Consider the following 15,662-nt stretch of genomic DNA (forward strand, 5'->3'; position numbering starts at 1 on the left):
TGTCATAACAGTTTTTCTTTCTCTCGGTAAACCGCTGTTACGCGGCAATATGTGAAAGAAGCGAGAGATATATTTCATCCTTAAATCACACTTATACCGCATTTCAAGAAATTCAGCGAATAACCGAGGTCGAACACACGTGTACATGTACATACATTACAAACGCGTATAGATACATGCACTTTCTACGAAAGACGCGGCACATTTGGAGTTCAAGAACATTTGCATATTTTTCTCTTATGTTGCAGCGCGCCAAAACGACCGCGCGTTATCCGCGCGATGCAATAATCGTTACTTTACTTAACCGCGTCGTTAATGCGGGCAACGGAAGTTATGAGGGAAAACGTCGTACGCACACACAACGCGCAAAAGGAAAAGCAGCCGGGAAAAACAAACTGTTTTTTTTCTCTTTAATGTTGCGTTAACTCCGCCGTAAATAAAAACCAACGAAGTTGTTTTTCGAGTTCCGTTTATATTTTCCGTTGTATTTCCGCAGGAAAAAAACTTTTATCTCGCACAACAACATCGCGACGCTGAAAAGAGATCGAGGGTATAATATTTACGCGGGTTAAACATCCTCAATAATTTCGAATTACCGCAGTTAAGGTGTTTATGGAGTTACTTTAGGTAGTTTGCCGACAGCCATAATTCACGGGGTCGCATGCTTGTACGCTGGTAAATTCACGGTATTATCATTTTCGCACAAGTTAGCTTAGAAGTGGTTTACAATATATAGGTATTTCTCTCTCTCTCTCTCTCTCTTTCTCTCTCTCTCTCTCTCTCTCTCTCTCTCTCTCTCTCTCTCTCTCTCTCTCTCTCACTCCTTGCTTGTGCCATTTTTTGACTATTGTTATACCTTACTAACAGATACTACTGAAGAAAACAACACGCGGTTATTACAAAGGGCATTCAATACATGCATAATATTCATCTATCAAGCATGGTATGAGCACATTATACACCGTATGTTATCAAATTAAACTGGCTCAATATTAAATCCAGGAGAGCTTTTTTTATTAGATGTCTCGTATACAAAATATTAAAAAATAAAAGACCTCAGGTGCTCTTTGACTTTTTTATTTACAGGAGAGATGATTGCGCGAAACAAGATCGTTACATGATAATTTGGTTCTCCCCTTAAGTCGAACTGAGCTTTTTCGACGTTCGTTTAGATTTATATGCGTGGAATGCAATATCGGTTGATATCCGCAAGGCATCCTACGGTGTCTTCAAAAGTAGTCTTTATAAGCACTTATTGCTTAATAATTCATAATTCTTATTTTCAAAATGTTTGTTATCCTTCTTTTTATTTATTTCTGTTATTTTATTGTTATTTTCTTTTTGCCTCTTTCACTCACTCTTTTCTCTTTCTTTTATCTTATTTTATATCAATGTATGTTATTTTGTTTTATTTTTACTTTTTCTATTTGTTTTGTAACTTTACTTTATTTTATTTTTATTTTTTGTTTTGTTTACTCATTATTTTTGGCTCATATTATTTCTTATATGTTTTCTTTTTGTATTTATTTTTTTGTTATTTTGCGCTTGAGAGGAAGTTTCCCAGAGCGCTATATAAATAAAACTTCAATCAATCGATCAATCGCTCCAGCTGGGAAGAAAACGCTTTAGGAAAAGATTTCTCGTCACGTTTGTGCAAGCGCTTGTTCTCCGTTTAGCGAATGTATCCGTTTCGAATATTAACTAAATGACACGCATTGTGCTCTCTTTGCGAGTCAATCCGTGTGTACAAGTGTTATTACATGTGCGGTATCAACTATCGCCAGTGTTTGCCACGTAAAATCAATTTCAAGCGGATTCAAGTGACGAACGAGCGTAGAAGCGGGCGAACATGGAAAGTTTTTAAGAGACAGTGAACAAAAATTAACAGAATTTTACTCGTTTAAATTGCACACGACGAAGCCTCTCTCGGTTTTACGACAGTCGCGGAATCGATGAGGATAGGCAAGAAACGGAACGTTCAATAATCGGAAAAAACATTATTATTTTATTGAAAATAACATTGCATAGCTTACTTATATAAATGTTTACACAGGTTTGCAATTTTCTGGAATTGCTTACGAAATTAATTGCGGAATTCCGAAAAAAATTGGTTATTTTTTTGAGCAGACGGTATTTTTGAAAGAGAGAGAGATGATTATTCTCCCTATCGATTTTGCGTAAAAATGAATACTCGCGAGATTGTCAGAGACTGCGAAGCGTATTTCTGTTGTGTGTACCGCGAAACAATATCGAACGTGTGCCTTACAATGCGACCTGAAGTGTCAGGATTTGGCGAATTGTTTTAGAGGCTTGGCGCCAATACAATTAGTGGAAAACGAACATCAGCTTGAACAGGGAAACCTATTGTTCGTTTACTAAAGCAACGTTGAGACGTAACAATAGTGCGCGCGTTGTGTGGAAAGCGCGTGCGTGTGCAGCTAGTAAAAGAGACACAATCAATCTACAAACGCGAACGTAAGTTACAGTGTTAAGATTGATCCGTCGATAGCCGGACACGTCAATGTAACACGTCATGCGCAATGCGATACGTGCTGATGAGAAATTATGGCATTCATCTTCGATATTGAAATCCACAATACCAATTAGCGGATCAATTGCTTGATATGGCTATCAATCAAACCCGGAGTTAACTACCCTCTACGCAGCGCGTTATTTTTCATCTTTCGCTTGAATAATGCAATCGCATTTACCTGGATCATTTTGGCAGTTTTCGCGGAATATATTGTTTTTCATTGTTTTTCTGTAACACACGGTTTATTCGAAATTATAAAAGATCTTATTTGAGATCTTCACGCGCAAGTGTGTCGTAAAAATATAAAATTATTAAATTTATACTAAAATACTTGAACAGAAACTGTTTAAATTAATTAGTAAAACATTTTTTATTTTGTTTTTAATTCAAGATTATATTTTTGAGAGACTGAACGTGTTCAAGTCCTAAGTATGTATTTCCGTCAAATAAGTCTTCTTATCTAATCGAGGTTAATCGATTTATTTTGCAACGACACAGAGCGCAGCACTTTTTCTATTTCGATACGCGCGCCTCACTGCGCCGAGAGGAGATCGTTAACTATGCGCAGTAGATAAGATTCAATTGTACGAAGCGATGAGAAAGAGACGAGCACCTCGAGCTTGCGAATCTTATATCCGGCGCAGAAGCTGTCGACTTTTAAAATGATAATAAACTCTTCTTTTTTTGTTACATCCATTGTTTTACGATTTTCCGCGTTTTCCGTAAGAGCGTCGGAATTAAGATTACAAGAATTACTGCGGACAAAACGATGTGTTACACCGTATAAATCGCGAGTTTGCAGGCAACACTCTCTTGCCGGCTGTTTTATCATATTTGGCATGCGCTTCCGTTTGACTCGCGCCGGCAATGTTTTGCGTACTAAAATTGCTTCCTTAAATGTCCCTCACAAGATGAAGACCTTTCACGTAAGGGTAAAGGCTTAAGGGGAAACGATATCTTGTTCCGAGAGCAGGCCCTTTCGACACAAGAGATAAGGCAAGGAGTTTCAGGATCGTACGATAACGTGACATCAACGGGCACTTTAATCTTTCGAAAGTACACGGGACGTCCCTGTCGGCATCGTGTTCGCCGCGTCGTTACGCCCGCGCGCTTCGCTTGTGTGTTCTCTCCTCGCTTGAATTAATTAATTAATCGACCCGCCGGACCCGCACCCCACCGACGCGAAGAACGTTCTTCCCCGCAATTTCCCGACTTCGCCACTTTCCAGCGCCGCGCGGCGCGCATAAATCATAGAAGAGCAGCGCGCAACGGCGCGGCGTTTTCCGCCTCTGCGCGGATCTTCGTATAAATCAAAGCGCACTCTTTTGCGCGCGACGGGGGGTGCGTATCTACGCGACGTCGTCGCGTCGTAGTGGCGCGACGTCGTGTGGGGAACACACACGGTAAAATTTCACATCTTCTCTTTGCGGAAACATATGTGGCATTGATAGCAGATTGTTACTTTTACTACCCCGTGCGCGCGCGCGCGTGCGCGAGTGCTCACGTCGTCCAAGCGATAATTTATTCGCCGGTATCGGGGGAATTTACGTGACGAGATCCGGAACGCGCGCCAAACTTCGTCGTGATAGATTCCCCCGACGGCGCCATCCTATCAACCAGTTCATTCGTAATTCCAATCGGACGCTGCGACGGTGTGTTTCCTAAACGGATTTATTCATTTCATTGAGCGACTATTTTTTTCCGGTGAATAATTTCGTCGGATTTGAATTCTTAAAATTTAAATTACTTCTCATTATCCCGCGCCCTTCGCGTTGAGGGCTAATATTTTATCTATTTTCGCGAATACTTCGAAGAACATCGCGTAAACTATTTTACGCGAGAAAGAAAGTTCATTTAAACCGTGTGCGTGAAGTATGCGCAGTTTGCTACACGATTATTTATTGCGTCGCTAATGCGAGAGAACATAAATTCTTTAAGAACGAAAGTCGTAAATTCACGCGCTGATCGGCCGTGTGTTGTCGTTTCGTTTATTCATTTGTTCACGCTTTTCGCATACCATACTGGTTTCGCGATATTTTTTCACAAGCGTTTTATCCGTTCTAGAAAAAGAACGGTGCCAAATAAATAATAACGCGAGACATATACACCATTTGTCCCGGGAGATTAAGCGGACGGAAGGTGAAGGACGGAGTAATCGATTCGCGCTTCACCTCTCGTCTGAAATTAGAAATCTCGAAATGAATTATGACGCGGAAAAAAAAATCAATGTCGATATACGAATTTCCAAAGGAGCTAAGGTATCGTGAGATCTGATTATTTCTTGTATACATTCTTGTGCTTCTGCCACGACGATCTCTTTTTCTGACACGAGGAGAATGCACGCAATCGCGCATATATGACGACGCATCTCTTTTTGTAATAAAATCCCACAGGTCGGGACACGATCTGAACAAATAGAGCTCTTTAAAACCTAACGGGATAGAATATCGCTGTGGATTTTCACTTCAACGAGGCGTCAAGAGCACGCCGACAAAAGGAGGAAGTAATTAATCCCCGTCCTGCCATTTAACAGATACCTACATCGAAAAGGTCGCAGCGAAAATGAAAATCCGGTCCGCACCTCGGTCGTGAAGCGGCGGCAAATTGAGTCGAAGTTTCATCATTCTCTTTTTTTTCCCTTCCTCTCCCGCCTGTCCACGTTCACGCGCGCGGATCGTTTGTTCGTGAGGTACCGACGACAAGCACTTCGACCGATTCAAAACACGGACCTCACTCGACGGCACACTCCACGGTCGGGGACAATATTGGCGAAAAAAACTCCCGGGTTGTCGCGAGAACTCGCTTCCATTTCAGATTTAGGTTGCGATAAATGCAACCCCCGGCATTGCTCGGCAGAACTCCGGATCTGTCGCCGCTGTGTTGGTTGTTTCCCAGCCGGTTATCTCGACTGTCTCGCATCAAAACCCGAGTGAAAGCTCTTTCAGGAAAAAAAAAGCTCGTTCAAGGCCGGGGTGGCCTACGATCTATGGGGTGTGGGCAGATCTTTAATTTCCTCGGGAACAGAAGTCAGAAAAAAATTCGTCGAGTACGCGCGTCCGCCGCTTCACAGCGGTGAACGATAAAACTTTGTCGCAAAAATCGCTCGATTTCTTCCACGATAGCGTGTTTTCATCGAGGCTTCATCATCACGAACGGCGTAAAGCGCTGTAAATTACTGCTTTTCTGCCGCGAATTTTCAAGCGACATTATCGCGTCTGATCTTGACGAGCGGATGTAGACTCTGCCCCGGAGGCAACGTTCGCGCGAATATATATATAATACGAATAAAGAGAGAAAGAGAGAGAGAGAGAGAGAGAGAGAGAGAGAGAAAGAGAAATACAATTTAACACAATCAATTTAATTTATAATTGTTCTGATAATAGTATAAATTGGTGTAATCCCAATTTCGCTCATCGTTAGATCAAATTAATTCGTAAATTAAATGTATTTTTTTCTCAGAATGTTATTACAATAATACCTCGCGAGAAATAATTACATTTCTCTATCAGAGAGCGATATATATATTTAATTCAGAACGAAACTGTACATATTTATATATAGACATTGTATAAATTTCGTAAAATGTATAATAAATTCAATAATAAATTATAATTCGAAATAACGCGAGTTTCTCTTCTTCATGGGCGGCATTTAACAGATAATTAATTTCTGATTAATACAAATCGAAGAAAGATTATAAATATAATATCCAAACAATGCTCGGAACTAATATATGAAATATATATATATATGTGTGTGTATATTCCTCGTGTTTAATTAATAAATTTGCACAATTGACTGATTAGTAGGTATGCATGAGATGAGTGCGCACGCATACCTATCTACGTGTAATTTAAATTTATCACACAACAAATTAACATAATTCTCTTTCGAGTATTGTTTTATTGCGATCACGATCACCGCGAGCCGCATTCATGACGGCAAAGTTTTCCTTGAAGATAAAACTACCGATGTAGTTATCGAGGTCGTTCAAGCTCTTGTAAAAAGCACCTCCCCTTTCTTCTTCGTTACTGAAGCACGGTTATTACATCACAGCAGAAAACTTTCCAAATGGATTATGAAGTTTTCTCGGCAATGTGTGTATGCTTGTTCCGCGTGCGTGCGTGCGTGCGTGTGTGTGTGTTTAACTTTTATGCCGGTGATGATGTAGGAGAAGCTTATCAAATTATCTCTGTACGTAAGCAAACGAATAAAGAAGAAAAAAAAAACAAAAAAAAGCGTCGTGATGTTCCTTCGAAAAACGCGAAAAATCAGTTATGTTACATCAAAATCAAATTCTTAAGTGTCTGGATTTTCATCCTCATGTGCCTTGTAACCCGCGTAAACAGGAAAATGTAATAAACATAAGGGAGCTCATTCCAGAAAACGGACGTGACGTTGTCGGGCGTCACAGACTTTTCACGCGAGTGTCGCGGGAACGAACGCGCGGAGCTTGTTCTTTTTCTCTGCGGTGGTGTTGAATTTCCTAGAGACACAAAGAGCCGTACGAATTCCAAAACAACCGCGGCGAAAACACGCTCGGTGTAACATCTCGACGACACGTCGTCGTCGTTGTCGTTGTCATCGTCGTCGTCGCCGCCGCCGCCGCCGCGTCGCGTCGTTGGAGCTGTTTCTGCGAAGCGAACTCATGTCGTTTCCACATTAACGCGTCTTAACGTAACGCTTCGAGTCACGTTTCTCGTGTATAAATTTCCCGACAAACACAACGGTACACACGGTGTGTACCGGGACGCCGCCTTATTATCACCGGCGACAACTTTATATCCGCATTACGTGCCCGCGGTTGGGAAAAGCGATCATCGCGTTAATGCTTGCGTTCACGGGCGAAGGTCGTCACTCGGTTGTGAGGGAACTGCCGTTTCGCCGCGACGATACGGGAAACGTTGAAATTTATCGTCGAGACGCGAAAGATGAGCGAACGAGAGAAAGTGTTCCTTGGGACCGGCTTACAGCAAGTAGTAGCAAAGGGTGATTCTTCTTCCGAGTCCATCTCCCTTGTCGCATTGTAGAATAGCAACGGAGTGCACGTAATCCATCGAGATTGCGGGCTGCGCCCCGGATTTACGGAGAGAAAGAACCGAACCTCTCCTCACGGCGCATTTCTGCTTTTACAAGCAGATTGGATCGTTCCTCCGTTTGGGTTTCACGCCCGACCGAGGAATCGCGAAATTCGCATCGCTCGCGGCCGGACCTGCTTCCGTAAGCCAAATTTGCTTATCCGGCAGCATTGCGGCGCTTATCTGATAAATAGGAAAGTCAACTCTTAATAAAATCCCTCCCCGTCCGGAGGTTTCGGATTATCGCGTCTCTTCCGGATGTTCTCGATTTAACACGTGTTCAAAAACTTTGCCCGAGTCAACGAGGGACGTACGTGCGTTCTCGCGCGCGTAATAAAATGCATATCGAAAGTACGCGCGCTAGATAATCCCGACGATAATCGCGTTTGATTGCGCATCTGATAAATATGAAAACGTAACGATGAAAACGTCATGCCGGGACACAGAAGAAACCAGTTGCATCACGCAATCGGGCGTTTAATTTGTTCAGTGCTCTCTAAATGAGTTGCAACATTTCAAAACCAACCAACATTGATGTTTATCAACGCGTTAATGTTTCATCACGCCGCATTGAAAACGCATTACGAAATGTACAGCTATAAGTAGTAATAATTACACGTGATATTACAATTAATACATAAATGCACAATTAATGTATGTATTGTACATACAGAAATATTATTGCGTAAATATGATGCAAAAGTTAATAATGTACAATGCAATATACGTTCCGTCATTAAAAGGATTTAGAACTGTTAATGCGATCAAACTGTAGTGTTTAGCAACTGAAATAGGAGAGCTTATATATGCACTGGCTATGTATACATTATATACTGCGCGTATAAACCAGAATAGGTCCATGTTTCTTGATAATGATGTACATCGAGTATAGACCGGACAGGTATAGCGCGCGGCTTTCTCCTCCGCACACCAGCGTGTCGTCGGTTAAACGGCTTCGTATCTCTGTTGTCGATAAGCATCGAGCTTTAATGGAAGGGGAAAATAGCATCGCGAGGTAAGACAAGATATAGAGAAATTTTTTTTTCCTCTTGCCGCGCGTTCCGATACAATCGCGCAAGGTCGCCGTATATCTCACGGGCACTTCACTCGCGATAATGCGAATCTCACGATGCAAAAATTGATTTTTTTAACGAGAAACGACAACAAACATCCGCTCTCACAATGTTACGATTATCGCGCTCGACTTTTATCGCCTGTCATTATCGCCTGTCAAATACACAAACGGTGAGATCGTGATTGAAAAAGTATGCAATGCGTAAATACATAACACGCACTTTTACAAACACTTGCGTTATCTACGTTTTTGCGGAAACTGACTTTAAGTTTTTTTTTTTCAGTATTTTTCGAAATATTTTAACATTCGACGTGTTTTTTAACATTCGCGTGTTTTGTTTTACATAGAGAGATAATAAATATTTCAAAAACACACAGGTGCATTTTTCCAGAGTTGAACATTACAAGCGACGTGTCTGATGTTCTTTTATTATATTCTCAATTTGTCTTGCTCGGATACGAAAACTCATCCTCTATTATTGCGGAAATAAAAATATCCGGTGTATGAACGCAACGCGCGCGAAAGAATTTTTGCAATTTATTTTAGATAGGTTGTTTTGCGTTGCCGCAAAAATGTTGTTATTACATAAGAAATATAAACAGTCTTATTCTTCTCTTTTCCTGTCTCTCCCTCTCTCTCTCTCTCTCTCTCTTCAAATATTGATAGATCAAACATTGTACAACAATATTTGTACAGCATCATGTTTTTCGTACTTTAAATGTTGTTTGTTCTGTCCGACACACGTATCTGCATTTCGGAACATTCTCTCGATGCATATTTATTCATATCCCACTTGCATTACAAGCGGAATGCTCTAAGAAAAAAGATTCGTCCTTTATAATCCCTTACGGCAATTAGCTCACTTAAGCTACCACTTACGAGCTAATGAAATCTTATTTGCAGTCCGGATGCTTCCTTTCCCGAGCTGTTTTACGCGCCGCGTGCTAATTGCGCCGCGCCGAGAAAACTTTTTTGCCGAATCAACAAGGTTAAGTTTCCTTTGAGCCAGACGGCGGCTGCGAACGACGAACGTTTCTCTCCTGCGTGCGTTGTTGTCGCGTGCTTATTTTTATACGAAAGAGAAGTGGAGGCGCGCGAGAAAAAGTTTATTCAAGAGAGACTACGGTTATATTATATATACTCGCGATGTTTTGTACTCCAGGCAGGTTCGCGCGTCTTAAAGCCAGTAGCCCGTAACGGATTACGACGTGTCGCGATTTAACGCTTTTCCGCGCCTTTATTTCCCGCCGGAAAGGTCCGTCTGCCGCATTCGTGACCGGACTTGAAGGTATCGTTGATCTTTCTCCGAACCTCTCTGTTGTCAAATAGATCGAAACACGATCGTGCGGACGACCTAATTGTCGACGAGCCGGCGGTGATAAAGATTATTGAGAAATGTAATGAAGATTCTCGTTATCGCGATAAAGATTCCTCGTCCGTATATTACGACAAAACGCGCGACGCGAATTCGATTTATATTCGGAAGTTAATTATGAAACGTAATTTTGCCCTTCGGTAAAGGATCACTTCCTTTCTCTCTCCTCTCTCTCTCTCTCTTTCTCTTTCTTACTTGGTGTCGAGTTGGCGAGAGAACTGCGAACGTAACATCTGCGTGAAGGCCATTCAAACTTTAACTCTTACTTAGCCGCGAATTCCTCCGAGGTGAATTATTTCCCGGCGACGTTTATATTTTCCACTCGAAATAAATTACCTCGTCGGAAATTCATCGCGGACTTCTTAATTGAGGAGCGCGGTTTAACACGGGGGAAATCGAGTTTGGCATCCCAGAGAATTTGATTGAAAAAGAGAATTATCGTTTCGCAATTTGCATGGATTTCTCTGACCCGTATTGACCGCGCGGCGGTTAAATCAACAAGCGGTTACGTTCCTCGGACGGCGGAAATGCGGTCTCGTTTTGCGAGATACCTGTGTATCGAGATACACGAAATACGTACGTATCTCTCTGCTCCGCGTTGCTCGTTATTACCTTCCTCCCTCAAAGATCGTTTTGATAATTATCTAGAAAATTCATTTTCCGTGTTTACACTGAGTAAAATACAAGAAGCAAAACTATCTCCCATAGTTGCACGGCACACCGCCGTGCGTCTCGCAGATAAGAGGAATAATATCAAAACAAACACGTTGAAGCGCGATAAGATCTGGCATTAAGAATCGCATTACGAGGCGATGGAAAATTCACATGACACCAGATAACTGGTGCAGACAACACTTGAGATGAATTTTTATCGATTGACTTTTCATCGCGAAAAATTCTCGAGTCTTTAGATAACGTGAAAGTTGTTTTCTTTCTTTTCTTTTTCTTTTTTTTTTTTTTTTTTTCTTATCTACGCGACGCGACATCAAAGAAAAGTACCTCGTAAAAGTTGAATATTTTCTAAGTGCGCGGTAGTGTTTAATGTGCCGAGATTTGTTGCACGCGATATCGGGATAAAACGTTAAGTTTTTACGTGAAGCACGTGTAAGTGGGATCGATTTTCATCCGCGCGCACATTCAATTTTTAATGATTGATCGATGAATTGGGGATTTAGCGTACGGTCTTTCCGAGAGATTTCCATCACCCGGATTACGTGGGAGGGTGATCGATACAGAGGCATGATTAAAGCCGGTAAACTCGCGAAAGGGAAGCGTTTTATTTCCGAGCAGAAATTGCGCGATATTGCTCCTGCCGGAGGAAACAGAACTCGGTGAAGTACAAGTTATTAAACGATCTCAACGATGTTACTCCACGATGACCCTACAACTCATAAAGCGGATTTACTTCGTCGCGCTTTCTTCGTTTCCAGCCGCGTAAGTTTATTTCCGGTGTTATCAGCCGAGATAATGTCCCGCCAGCAACAATACGAACAAAATCGCGATCACAAAAAAAAAAGACGCAGATAGCGTCTCGTGTTTCGCCTCGCGCTTGTATAAAACAACGTTGTTTGTTAGCCAAAAGAAATTCTAACGGAGAGATTCAATTGGCGAGAAATTAAAATTAAATTAAATGACTTTTTTTTTTTAGAAAAAAAAACCTCAGCGTTCAAGTGGAACAAATTTTTTTTCAAACCGTAATAGTAAAGCTGATGAAAGCGTATCAAACAGTTGGAAGGGTCAGCCCGTTTTTATCTCCTGAAGGGATGGGAAAATCGAAGTCATAAACTCCGGCTTCGTAAAATCAAAATCCGTTCGTCAAGTTAATATCGGTCATAAATGCGTGCGGCAAAATACACTTTGCGAAATTTGTCGTTTCTTATGACCCCGCTTTAGAACCTTCGCGCTGCCATTGCGCCAGCTTCTATACGACCGTAAATCCGGCCCTATCTACAAGTAGTGCTGTTCTTCCGCTCATTTCTTAACCGGAGACTTTCTCTTCCGAGAAACACCAAGAGATCGTAAAGTCCAATGCGTTATCAGGCATTGCGATATTCCTTCTTTTTTTTTTTTTTTTACGATCGGAATCGTAAAGCAGGGTAAGCTGTACGTGCGACTGCGCGTAGCTTTGTAGCTTTACTCGATACTCCGCGCAAAGTCGTATCTTAAAGCCGTATTTACAAGCCGCTCTCTTTCTCGCGCTCACGATCGGTCTTATTAAATTCTCAATCTCGCCGCTTTAATCCAGATTCTCTTTCTCTCTCTTTCTCTCTCTCTCTCTCTCTCTCTCTCTCGAATCTCCGGTTAGTGCAGCGGCAAATAAGAAAAGCAGCGCCCGCAACCACTATTGCTGCCGCCGCCGCCGTCGTCGCCGCCGGCGGTGGCATCTTTGCTCGCTCCCACAGCTCAACCCCTTCGCGATCTTAGAGAGCTGACTGTTGAAGCTCACGGTACAAGTGCACTCCGCCCTCGCCTGGTGCGCCGACCGCGGCGCTCACCTTTTTATTATTCCACGGCGTGTGAGACGAAGCTCGCGTGGGGGCGTGTCGCGCCATTTGCATTCTCATTACCATCGGCGGGTTCTTATTTAAATAGGTGAACAACTGCAAAGCACCCCGGTGGTCGGAGAGCTCGTTAGGCGTCCCCTAACCCCCCGTGAGAGAAAAGCAGGGAAACAGAAGGAGTGGAAGGAATCGTGTGCACAGGTACATCCATCGTTGCAGCTACGCTTTTCTAACGCCTTCGTTCGACTCCATCACCCTTTCTACTTTTCTCTCTCTCTCTCTGGCCGCCACTCTCGACTCTCCCATTCCCTCGTCAAGACGTAGCGAGGAGAGCCCGGATGACTGCAATTTCGCGTGAGGACGCGAATCCTTGTGCCAACCTCGCGCGCGGATGCCGCGAGGCGAGGGCGGCAGGGAATCTTTTAAATTCAACGCGGTACGCTTCATTAGTGGCTGCGGTTTGCTCGGCGGCCGCAACGATTTAATCCGAGCTTGCGCGCGGCGTCAAGCTCGAGGAAATTCAATTTTGCTGTGGCGGTAATGGACCAGAACGTCCCAGCTCGACAGTTAGGCCGCCTCTCGGCGAGAGGCATCGCAGAAAGCGCCAATCGACTCGTTTTGTATCTCGTCGAGCGGAATCCGCTCGAACGTAACGCGGATTCGAAGTGACGGCAATGGCTACGGCGACGACGACGACGACGACGACGACGACGACGCAAACGCTCCGCTTTTCAACGTTCTTGGTTCTTTTGGCGCGCATCGATCGAAAGCGGTGCAACGTGGCTAATCGCACGTGGAAAAGCGTCGCGAGCGAAATCAACAGAAAGCCCGACCGTGCGTGCGAACGACGCGACGTGCGTGCTTAAAAACTTCCGACGAAAAAACACTTTGATACGAGCGTATGCAAAGAGTCCGTCGTCAATCCAGCGACTTTTGCGCAAACTTTTATATAGCAGAGAAAATTTATAATTAAACGAATACTAGACGCGCGTTTTTTTGTCGTGTCAATTACGGAGATTTTTAATAAGCTTAAAAACAAGTGAAATTTGATTTTTCACAAACGCGTATTACGTCAAGAGAGACGGAAATATTTGTAAAAGTTACGTCTGATGTGTGTGTGTGTGTGTGTGTGTATGATGGAAAAAAAGTGACATATTATTGGTTTTTTTTATAATAGATTCTACAATCTGTCGAATGCCGCGCCATTCGACGTAACGCTATGCAAATATTGCGCCAAGTCCCTCGAGGGTAAAACGTCGGGTATACGAAAGATTTCTCAGTTCGGAAACAAGAGCAACGAGAGAGAGAAGCTTCTCGGAGTTACAGCGCAAAACTTTCACGCTTGCAAACGACAAAGTTCGGTCTTATGATTCGATCCACTATATTACAAAGATATGCGTGCCAAATTTATAGCACGTAAGTCTCACCTAGTTTCGAACTATAATTATTATTTTGCTATGCACTTTTGTCATCTTTCGCGCGGTAGTTTCTAGTAAATATTTTTCGATAAATTTCCACGTCGGCGAATCGTAATATTTTATTGCTTTTCAACGACTAGAAAATCCGAGAGACGCGCGGCTTTATTTTACCTCTCCATGTAATCTCAGCTGTGCAATTAACCTGTCACCTAATTAGGATAAAATTTAATTAACTACCTTAATTTCAGTGGAAATAACGAATCGCACACCTTCACGGTGAAAACCTGGTAAATTAATTAATTACGATGCATCTCTCTTTCTCTCTCTCTCACGCGCGCGCGCGCCCGCGAGCGCGTACAACGAAAACTGTCTCTAACGATCGGTAGAACGGTGAGCTTTACGACGGATTCTAAGCAGAAGCGACGATAAGTGCGGGCGGATTAAAAAAAAATAAAATCCTCCTCGTATGTACGAAGTGCACAGGCATATTGATTTTTCTACTCCGGTGCAGCCAATGACCTAGCGTTACCTCGCGCTTGCACAAGCAAGCACGACCCTAACAAAGTTATCCGAAGAATGACGTGCCGTACACACGGCGCGGCACGAACAGGAAATCGACACCCATTTACCACTTCGTATTCTCGATCATGTCCCCACACGTGACTCGCTCTTTCCTCTTCGCGTCTCACGCCACAAGCATCTTAAGACACCATCTGGCAACCGACCAATCCGGTCATATTTTTCCGATCGTAACGGGTCACGCGGGTATGTGACAGCATCCCCGAGCCGCGGAGATTTACTGCGGGCATTAAATTACGACCGTCGCGGCTGATCTTCGGGATCAGTATCTTTTTTGAACGAGAGACATGGGGGATGCGAAAATCCCGCGACCAACGATGACGTTGTTGACTTTGCTGTTTTTTTTTTTTTTTTTTTCATATGGTTTGTTTTTTTCCTTTAAAGGTGTTACCCGTCGGCTTTTCGGTATCCCGCGGAGTCCGAATTTTCCTCTTGTTGAAAATTGAGGTCCATGAAGTGTACATATGTACGTGTACATACCTACGTTTCGTGGTTCGTTGCGAACAAAATGACCGTATTTTTCTGTAGACAAAGAATGTTGGTATAAGTTACGATATGTTTGCAATTTTTCGAGAGAACACACGGGAATAGAACTTACATCCGTTTCCTAATCTACAATTTCTTAGAAAACATACTGAAATGAAAAATGTTACAATTTTTTGAAAATAATCGAAACACGTTCTGTTCTCCATTCTGTTATATCTTTGATAAGAAGCGATTACTGAAGTATTCGAATATGACAAGCGCAGAAGTAATTTCTAAAATTTTTAATTGTATTTTTGCGCCAATTGCATTCTCTTGATAGTCGCTCTTTTTTTATACAATTGTCGGAATAACTATTAAAAGTTTTACGATATATCAAATCAAATTTTAGACAATTATTAGAAAGAAAATATCTACATTCTGACATACGATAAAAAACAAAATTAGACGCTGTAAAAACTGTCTATTTCTGTACAGATATGATCAGACGTTCAAATATTAAATAATGAAAGAACGAATTCACAAACCGTAGATTCAAACTGAGAGAGAGTAACAAGTTTTGTCGCGAGTTCTGTCGCACGTCTATAACGAAATTTTATCCCGGCGATGTGTCACATTGT

General features: G+C 42.5%; 1 protein-coding gene across 3 annotated transcripts in view; it reads left to right on the forward strand.

Annotated features, from left to right (window-relative positions):
- LOC109855160 (protein artichoke-like) overlaps positions 1-15,662 on the forward strand; it is an 85,193-nt gene that overhangs the window by 60,267 nt on the left and 9,264 nt on the right. The window contains exon 1 of one of the 3 annotated variants that reach the window (XM_020429051.1): positions 11,413-11,495. The exons of the other annotated variants lie outside the window; for them this stretch is intronic. The gene's annotated coding sequence lies outside the window, so the exon portion shown is untranslated. Of the gene's footprint in view, positions 1-11,412; positions 11,496-15,662 lie in introns of those variants that run through there. 3 annotated transcript variants of the gene reach the window in all.

Source organism: Pseudomyrmex gracilis, unplaced genomic scaffold, assembly GCF_002006095.1.
Source record: "Pseudomyrmex gracilis isolate BER0280 unplaced genomic scaffold, ASM200609v1 scaffold_82, whole genome shotgun sequence".
NCBI classification, from domain to species: Eukaryota; Metazoa; Arthropoda; class Insecta; order Hymenoptera; family Formicidae; genus Pseudomyrmex; species Pseudomyrmex gracilis.